We start from the raw sequence: 8,934 nt of genomic DNA, 5'->3' as shown, positions 1-8,934 counted from the left end.
AGGGTGATGTTTCTAACAGAAATTGCATGAAATTACTTGTCTAATTACCCATGTTTCTAACAGAAATTGCATGAAATTACTTGTCTAATAACCCTAATGGTGGCCAATCACTAAGTCAATTAGATAGTTTATACCGGTGATTAATAATTCAAAGCAAACATGCATCCATTCATAAGCAAATGAATAAAATCACATATTCATGCTAAGGCTTATGGCCTAACCCTAGTAAAAGAAAATTAGTTACGCATACTCATAATAATACTAGAGAAAATATTATTATTAAGAAATAGATCGAAAACACCTTAAAGTAAAAGTCTGAAAGTCTAAAAATCTTCAAGAACCCTAGCCAAAGTTATTTTCTCCCAAACGCGCATAAAGTGACACACCCCGACCTAAATTAGGGCATGTTGACCGTCACGTGAAAGTGACGTAACCATGTGCACAGTGTGGAAGCAAAATGATATAGGTAAATACGAATAAATAAAACCAAACTACTAAAAGTACTAGCTAAAATAAGGTGATAGTGCAAGATTAAGTGTGAAATACACAATCAAAGCATAAATAGCCTAAGTGCAATCCAACCCAAAACATAAGTCTAAGTTCCTAATTGGTTTCAAAATATTAGGGACTTAACATAAATGGTCCACATCCAAAGTAAAACCATATGACTCTACACAACGTCGAAGGGCAATTTAGTCCTTCACGCCATTGAGGATAACATAATTCAGGACGGGTTGTCACATAAAGGAACTCTCCTTATGGCAGGCTAAAAACCTTATTTGTATTACATAAGCATTCCAATTATCCCTAATAAAAGTCTTAGGGTTTGACTAGGAAACCAAATAATAATAAACTAAACTAGAAATAAAAATCCAATTAGAATAGGAAAATCTGTACTGTAACTGTCCAATCATGTTTTAACCCTAAAGCTCCTCCAAATCTGGCCCAGGATAGCTTGTGTTAAAGATTATAACAATCTGAACACATCTTCAGAAGGCACCGAATCCAAAATAGGTCATCTTGGGCTCCAAAACTCACAATCAAGCCAGAAATGTCAACTTTCCAGCATCGCGCACTGCTCCTTTTTTATGTTGCCATAAAATAACCGCATGGTGGAAAAATATGATATTTTGATACAATCAAGCTCAGCAACTCATGAACATCCTCCAGCTCGAATTACTCCAAAATTCATCCATTTGATTACATTTCGTCCCAAAGGAAATCTAAAGTCCTATATTGAAAATACACTTCAAAGTATCAAACTTCTTCCAAAATAATAACCAAAATAAACTAATATTAGGGAAAAATATATGATATAAAAGTGACTCATCAAGTCACTAGGTACAAAAGGCAAGTTCCCACAAATATGGATTGTATAGAGACAGGTAGAGCTCAAGGGGTATTTTGAGCTGGAAATCAGGCCCATGCATGTGAAAGCCGTACATCAGCCGTTTCTTAACTCTCTCAATATTCGTGGGTACCCATTGCTCGCCAGACAGTTATTGATGCAGTTGTAGGTATGGGTCTCATTTGTATCATAAATAATGCACCGATTACCTGCTGAGGCATTCATGCCAAAGCATGTGAACCAACCCAAAACAAGTGGGGGCCACAACACACGGCAGCTACTTATTGGCTATTCACATAAACAATGGGAGAGGCCCTTTGATGAGTCCCTTTATATTATATATTCTACCATATTCTTGGTAATAATTTTTTATTATTTTGTGAGAATTTTGATACTTTGAATTATATTTCCACTGTAAGACTTTCGACTCCCTCTTGAGTAAAAAGTGGCCAAACGGATGAATTTTGAAAGGATTGTAATTGGAGGATGTTCGTTATTTTTTTAGCTTGATCCTTTCAAAGTTTCATATTTTTCTACAAAGACAATAATTTATGGCTATGAAATAAAGGAGCATCTCGCAGTGACGTTTTGGGCCTTTTGGGGTCCAAGATGATGTCTTTTGGGTTTAAGGCCTTCTACAATTATTTTCGGGACATCTCTTTAATTCAAGTCGTTTTGGGCCTATTTTGGAACCTTGAAGATCTAGAAACGTGGCTGATTTGTGGTTGGACAGATTTCACATATTTGATTAGGATTAGTGTGGATGCAAATTTCCACCTTCTTCTCCTTTGACGAAAATGCACTTGCAAAATAATAACACCTAAGATTATGGCCAAGAGCTTCATGCGCCCAAGATGAATTGTTTTTTTTGGGGGAGGGGGGGGGGGCTTTAGCCGAAGAATATCCGATGTCAAAGTTAGAATTTTAGAGAGAAAGTGTTTAGGGGATTTTAGGGAGAGAATCAACTTAACTTTTTGGAGAAAAATTGGACTATTTATAGGGGTGTGGCCAGCTCTATTTGGGGAATAGGGACCTGCCATTTATGGTGGTTTTATGAGGTTAATTGCAAGATATTATGTGAAATAATAACTTGCAATTAACTTGGTAATCAATCCCAGTTTAAATAGAATAATTGGGAGTTACCTTTTGGGTGAGGATTCAATGAGGAGTGATGAAAGAGTTTTGAATAAATATCATTTTGATCACCTTTGACTCTTCCTTGATTGAGCCGTTATTGTCCATTGCATGCGCGTGGGAATCCCGGTGTTCCTCGAGGGTAATTTGTCTTTTTTACCCAAAAGTCCACATGTCACCTCCATAATTTTCTTGATTATTATTGGCTCCACAATTAAATTTCCTAGTTTTTGGAAGACCTTTTCTAGGAAGGATTTTATTTTCTAGTATTATAAATTAGGCTAATTAGCCATTAGGGAGAAGGACGCATCAACTTGGAGAACTTTGCTAGACTTTGAGGATTTGTATTCTTCTTTCAAGGTGCTTTCTATCCTTGTTCTTAATAATATTTTGTTTTATGGTTGTTTGTAACTAATTTCTTTTGCTAGGACGAGGTCACGAGTCTTAACAAGAATATGTAGTTTCTTTTGAATTTGCTTATGATATTATGCATGCAGATTTTGAATTATTAATCACTGTGTTTAAACTATCTATTTGTCTTAATGGTTGATCACCCTTAGGATTTTTAGAAAAGTAATTTAATGCAATTTTGGTCAAAGGTCAATCCTTGAAATTGACGAAAGCTTCTTATGGTTAATATGTGCATGTTCACTTAGGATGAATACTACGTCTTAAGGGTTGCATGGTTTTTCATAAGGTTTCGCAAAATTTAATGAGTCTTGCATGTTTAGATTTGATCTGAATACCACAGACGGATTGCATATTTGATATACGCATGTGTAAGTCATAAGTAATTGAAAGAATTACACAAGATTGTTAAGGTGATGGTGGAACCCTAGTGCTTTCATAATTTAATTTTCAAATCCGTTTTCTTTTACTTTATTTTATTATGCCGATTTATTTAATTATTTCTATTAAATTCATTTTTATTGTTTTGAATCACAAAATCAATCTTTTCCCAACTTTATTTGAAATAATTAATTAAGAATTAGTTTAAATAAAAATTAGTCAATCAATTCATGTAGAGAATGGTCTCACTAGAGCTGCTATAATACGATTAAATTGTATTCTTGCAAGTATTTTAAATGTTTTTATCCTTACATTTGCATATGGTAAAAATCCTATCACCCTTCCAACTTACACGACAACTGTCAGCACTAGATTAAACCTTCAATCCACCATTGATCAACTCCATGACGTTTACCCAACTTCACCTCTATACTATCACTAAACATTGATTACTAATCACCAGTATACCATCACTAAACATTGCTCACATCGCACCTCAAACATACTTTGCTAACTTAGGAATCTAACCCAATCTAACTAGTACTACCACAACGGTGCCCTCTGATACCTAACTTCGTATCCTTCCAGATTACCTAGCATCTCAGTCCACAGACTAAAAACTTTTGCGAAGGTCAACTTCACACTGTCCGTTAGTCCTTGAACCGGATAATGTGCTCGGGATTGAATCACCCAATTGCCCTAGCAATTGAACTGGGGTGGAAATGCTCTCACTTCTTGTCACGGGCCATATTCTACCATGACATGATTAGCAACACAAGATTGTACAACAAATAAAAGGTCATCATCATCAAATAGTTTTTATCACAAATGGTCTTTAAAATTGACCTAACTCCTAGGAGTGAGCACTTGAAACCGAAACACAATCAAATCGGACTGCACTGAACTGTTCAGTTTGTGCTGTTTTGAAATGGTTTCGGTTTGAAACCGAACTGCAGTGTGAAAGACGGTTTGATTTCGGCTTTGAACATTCAAAATCACACTGCAACCAAACTGCACTGTAAAAATTAAATAAATACGTTATTTAATATTAAGTGTTGAGTTCTAATTGATTATTTAGTCGAGTCTATACATTTTACATCGTAACATTGCTAGAACCTCTTCAACTCTAACTCAGTAACTCTATTCGACTATCGCCTCTCCTTCTCGACTCGACACTTCAGACTTCATTCTTCAGTAAGTTGTTTTCTCTCTGCCACCATGTGATTCTTCCTGCAAATTCTTTTCTCCATTCGCGTTCAGCATTGTTTAACTTCCAACGGCACCCCACTCACCAGAAGCATTTATGTAGGACAAACGGACTTGAGACAAAAATCCTTTATTATTTCGGTTTTTGTTTACGGGTAGTAAAAACTAACATTTTCATGAGCTCAGCTTTTCCTAAATTTTATACCTGATTGATTTTCTTCTTAGTATATTGATCATGAATTTTTATTTTTAGTTTTTTTGCACTTGGGTTGGATTGTATTAATGGCATAAAGCATTAAGTTTGCAAATAGTTTGAAACCAGAGCCAAACCGCAACTAAATGGTTTGGTTCCAATGCGATTCAGCTTCAAACCGCACCGAATCAAACCACAAAAAGAAAAATCAATTTCGGTTTCACCCAAATCACACCGAACCAAACCGTGCCCACTCCTAGTAACTCCTTATTTGGTTCTTCAATTTTAAAATCAATCAATGTTGTCTCTGAAAATACGATGTTACGTGGATTGTATTTTAGGTCAATTTCAAGGATTATTTGTGAAACCCTTGTTGAATAAAGCAAAATGTCCCACGTTGGCCATCTCACATAACAAATCACAACTTATATAAAATGTTTGCACTTCTGATTATACCGAGACCTTTTTGCACACAACCCCATTCCTTTGATTGTACGGGTGATTAAATAGGAACAATATCAATGCTATTAGGGAGGATAAATTAGTGTATAAAATTTAGGGTGATTTTGTGAAAAATCAATACAATAGATCAACAAAATTTATATTAATTATAAATAGGTCAATCATGTACTGTGATATTTAAATGCATTTAAAATAAACAAAAATTACAAAATCTACCAATACAGCTGGCACCCACTTCAACTAACATTTTATTTCTCATATTTTTATATTTAGAATAAGTAATATGAATCACACACTGCATTGCAGTGTCTATTTCCTGATTCAGTTTTTGACATTTGGAATCTTGAATTCAAACATTGCGTTGCAGTGTCCATTTACTAGTTTCGTTTTTTCCAAATCACTCATACGCCTTATGCAAGTTTCTTTGTACATTTGGATTCAGACACTGCAATGCAGTGTTCGTTTCATGGTTCTATTTTTTTCATCACTCAATGTCTCCTACACTTCACATCTCACGCGACTCCTGATTTTTACATTTAGATTCAAACACTGTAATGCAATGTCCGTTTCCTAGCTTTGTTTTTTACATTAGATTCAAACACTATAATGCAGTGTCTATTTCCTGGTTCTGTTTTTTTTTACATTTGGATTCGGACACTGCAATGCAATGTCCATTTCTTGGTTCCCTTTTTTTTTTTTTTTTTAGTTAAGTAGACTCCTCCATGTAAACTAAAGGCAGCAGAGTGTGATAGAATATACATGTTCTAACTATTTATCAGATTCAGATCATCTCAAGATCAGTTCCATAGGAATAGAAATCCAACGGCCAAAGCCTCTTCCCTCGCCTCTCTTCCCCCTCAACTTCTCTTTCTCCCTCGCACCCCCACACCCCATCGGTGTTAACCAACCCCAAATTCAATTGTAGTTCATCTATGTTCTAAGTCCAATTTATTTTTTTCGCTACCCCTTACTATTTTAGCTTTTTTGTCATCTCTTTCTTTTTCATCTTTGAGATTTGTCTCTCTATAATTCTTCCATAGTTATAAAAAGATCTTTTCAACCAAAAGATATTGGTTTGTACGGCCCCTCTCTTTGTTGTTTCGTTAACATCGGTTGAGATTTTAAGGTCGAGAGACTTGTAATTGAGGAATGTGGCGGTGCTGGGACTGATTTTGGAGAGGTAAGGTGAGGGACCTACAATTGGTGGTTGTGGGTTGGATGGGTTGTGGAAGTATTAGGGCTAATTTTGATGCGGGGTTGAATTAATTTGAAATTTAGGGAGTTGGTGGTTCGAGGTTGAGAGCTTCGAAGTGAGGGAGAAAAAGAAGAGTTGAGGGGGAAAGAGGCAAGATAAGAGATTTTGGCCGTTGGATTTCTATCAATGGATGAGATCCATTGGTCTGAAGGATCTCACAAAATTGATCCGAAGAGAATCTAAGTTCGTATTTATAGTAGCTTAAGCCTATATGACATTTATAGAGAGAGAGAGAGAGAGAGAGAGAGAGAGAGAGAGAGAGAATGATATAATAGTCAAATACTAACTATTTATAATGACTTAAAGCCTAAGGGCATTCATCATTGATCTATGCCTAATTAATAAAAATATATCATTGATTGAGTCCAAAACAGAAATATGTCATTGATATATGGCTTAATAGTAAAATTTTTATTGACTTTTGACTAAATTACCTTAAAATTTAATGCCTTCAGTATGAAAAGTGGGCATCCAGTTCAATAATGCATTGCTATGTAGACAAAGTCTTACACATAAATGTTATTAAAAAAGAAAACTAATGAAAAGTCTAAAAAAACTCTAGTTTTAATAAAAAAATGACAAATAAATGTGTAGTGAATAGTACTAGAAAGAGGTAAAAATATGGTTTTTTGTTAAAAATGAATAGTACTGGGAGTGTTTCGTTAAAACTCCCTTATTAAAAGGGATAATGTTAGGAAGATCAAATTTTTTAAATCAAATTTACAAACCAATGATGTGGTTGTTGATGATTGAATATTACTTAAGCATTGATTAATGTGTTTATTTCATATTGCTAACACATCATTTGGTTTGTAAATTTGGTTTAAAATTTTGATCTCTCTAGCATTATTCTATTAAAAAATTCCAACTATTGATTGCTACATGATGTGACACATAAAAAATAATCTCTAGCATATTTTTATTACTACATATAGCTTACCAAAGGGAAAAATGTAAAACAAATAGTCATTTACTCATCAACTTGTCTCAAATTTGTGTAGTATTTGATTGTCTCTGGGGCCTACTTCAACTTTCTCTCTATATCGCTTTCTCCACCCCCATGTAGTTTGTATTTAATCTAATTTCTAATTACATTCTACTTGAGCTCGCACGTTCGTAACGACAAGTACTATCCAACTATGCTAAGATATGGGGAAAACACGAAAGGATCTAAAACATCAACTTAAAGCTCCGCATAGCCCAATGGGGGGCATTTTTGTCCTTTTACAAATTTCCAAAAAAAAAAATTATGTTGTATATACAAACACGTCGTAACTACAAGATATGAAATATAAATAGTGACATTCGGGGACGGAATTTAATACGAAGTGTATTCAACAATACATGGAGTGCTAATAAAAAAAAAAAAAAAAACCTAAAAAAAATAAAAGACAATAAAGAAAAAGTTGAGTAAATGGGAGTAAGAATCAAACTGAGCGGTTCACTTACCTTCTTGGTTATCTTATGGGAAAAATCTTCCTGGTTCTCTTCTAGAGAAAATTATGATATATAATCTTAACTCCTTTATTGAAGCCTAGAAAATTCTGCCTTCCAGTAGATGACTAGAGAGAGCGTGCGAAGAGATTGAATAATTTTGCGTTAATAACTCTTAAGATGTGTTAGGTTAATTGTTTCCTCTAATCTGCAAAGAGCCTGAAATCTGAAATTCCAGTAATTGTGCACATTTACGGATGTTCGTAACAATTGAACAACTACAAATAAAACTACAAGCAAATAAAACATTTCTTGGAAGTCAATCGAAATCATCAGAAGATCAAAATTATGGAAAAGAAATGAACAGTTTTGGCATTGAAATTGAAGTACCTGCTGTGGCATAACTGCCCCAGCAAAATGAATTCTAAGAAGCACAAAAAACAGACGATGTGAGTGAGGGGTCTGTGCGGTTGAGTTGGTTTCTCCCTTTTGTATGAACAGTGGGGACTGAGTAACCCGTAGTGGTGCTCTAAACGTGTGGTAGGTTGCGGTTTCTATCGTGCAAACTCTGCAACCGTACAGCTGCCTGTGGGGAGTTCGCTGGTTTTAGCGTGGTTTCAATCTGGAGTGCTTCTCTCTATTTTTTTTTTTTTTTTTTTGGAAGGAAAGAATGTGATCAGCATTTGTGGGTTAAGTAATCAAAGGGTCAGAATTAATCTAAAAGTATTGGTGCCTTTCATCTGAAGCTTGTAACCTCTCATTCTTGATGTGCGTGCATACATTGTTCGCAATGTTTTTTTCTTTGTGTGATGGCAAAGGCAATAAGATTATAAGATTAAAAAGAATGACCACGAGTAAAATCCGTTTGAATACAATCCAATAGAAGAGCTCTATGAGCTGAACTCGGAATAGAATCATATCTAAATATTCTATTTTCTGAATTCGATTTTAACACTTTTATTTGTGTATTACGAATATAAGTTAAACCTTTTATATTGGGATAGTTTTGTGCTGTTTTTTTGTGAAGTGAGCATTTTTGGCATCCAAGAAAGCTTCACCATTTTTATGCTTTCACTATATATATAGATATAGATAATATAAGACCTCAGCTGC

The sequence above is a fragment of the Pyrus communis genome, chromosome 5, assembly GCF_041283825.1.
Source record: "Pyrus communis isolate YQ-2024b chromosome 5, ASM4128382v1, whole genome shotgun sequence".
NCBI classification, from domain to species: Eukaryota; Viridiplantae; Streptophyta; class Magnoliopsida; order Rosales; family Rosaceae; genus Pyrus; species Pyrus communis.
This window is presented reverse-complemented; position numbering follows the sequence as displayed.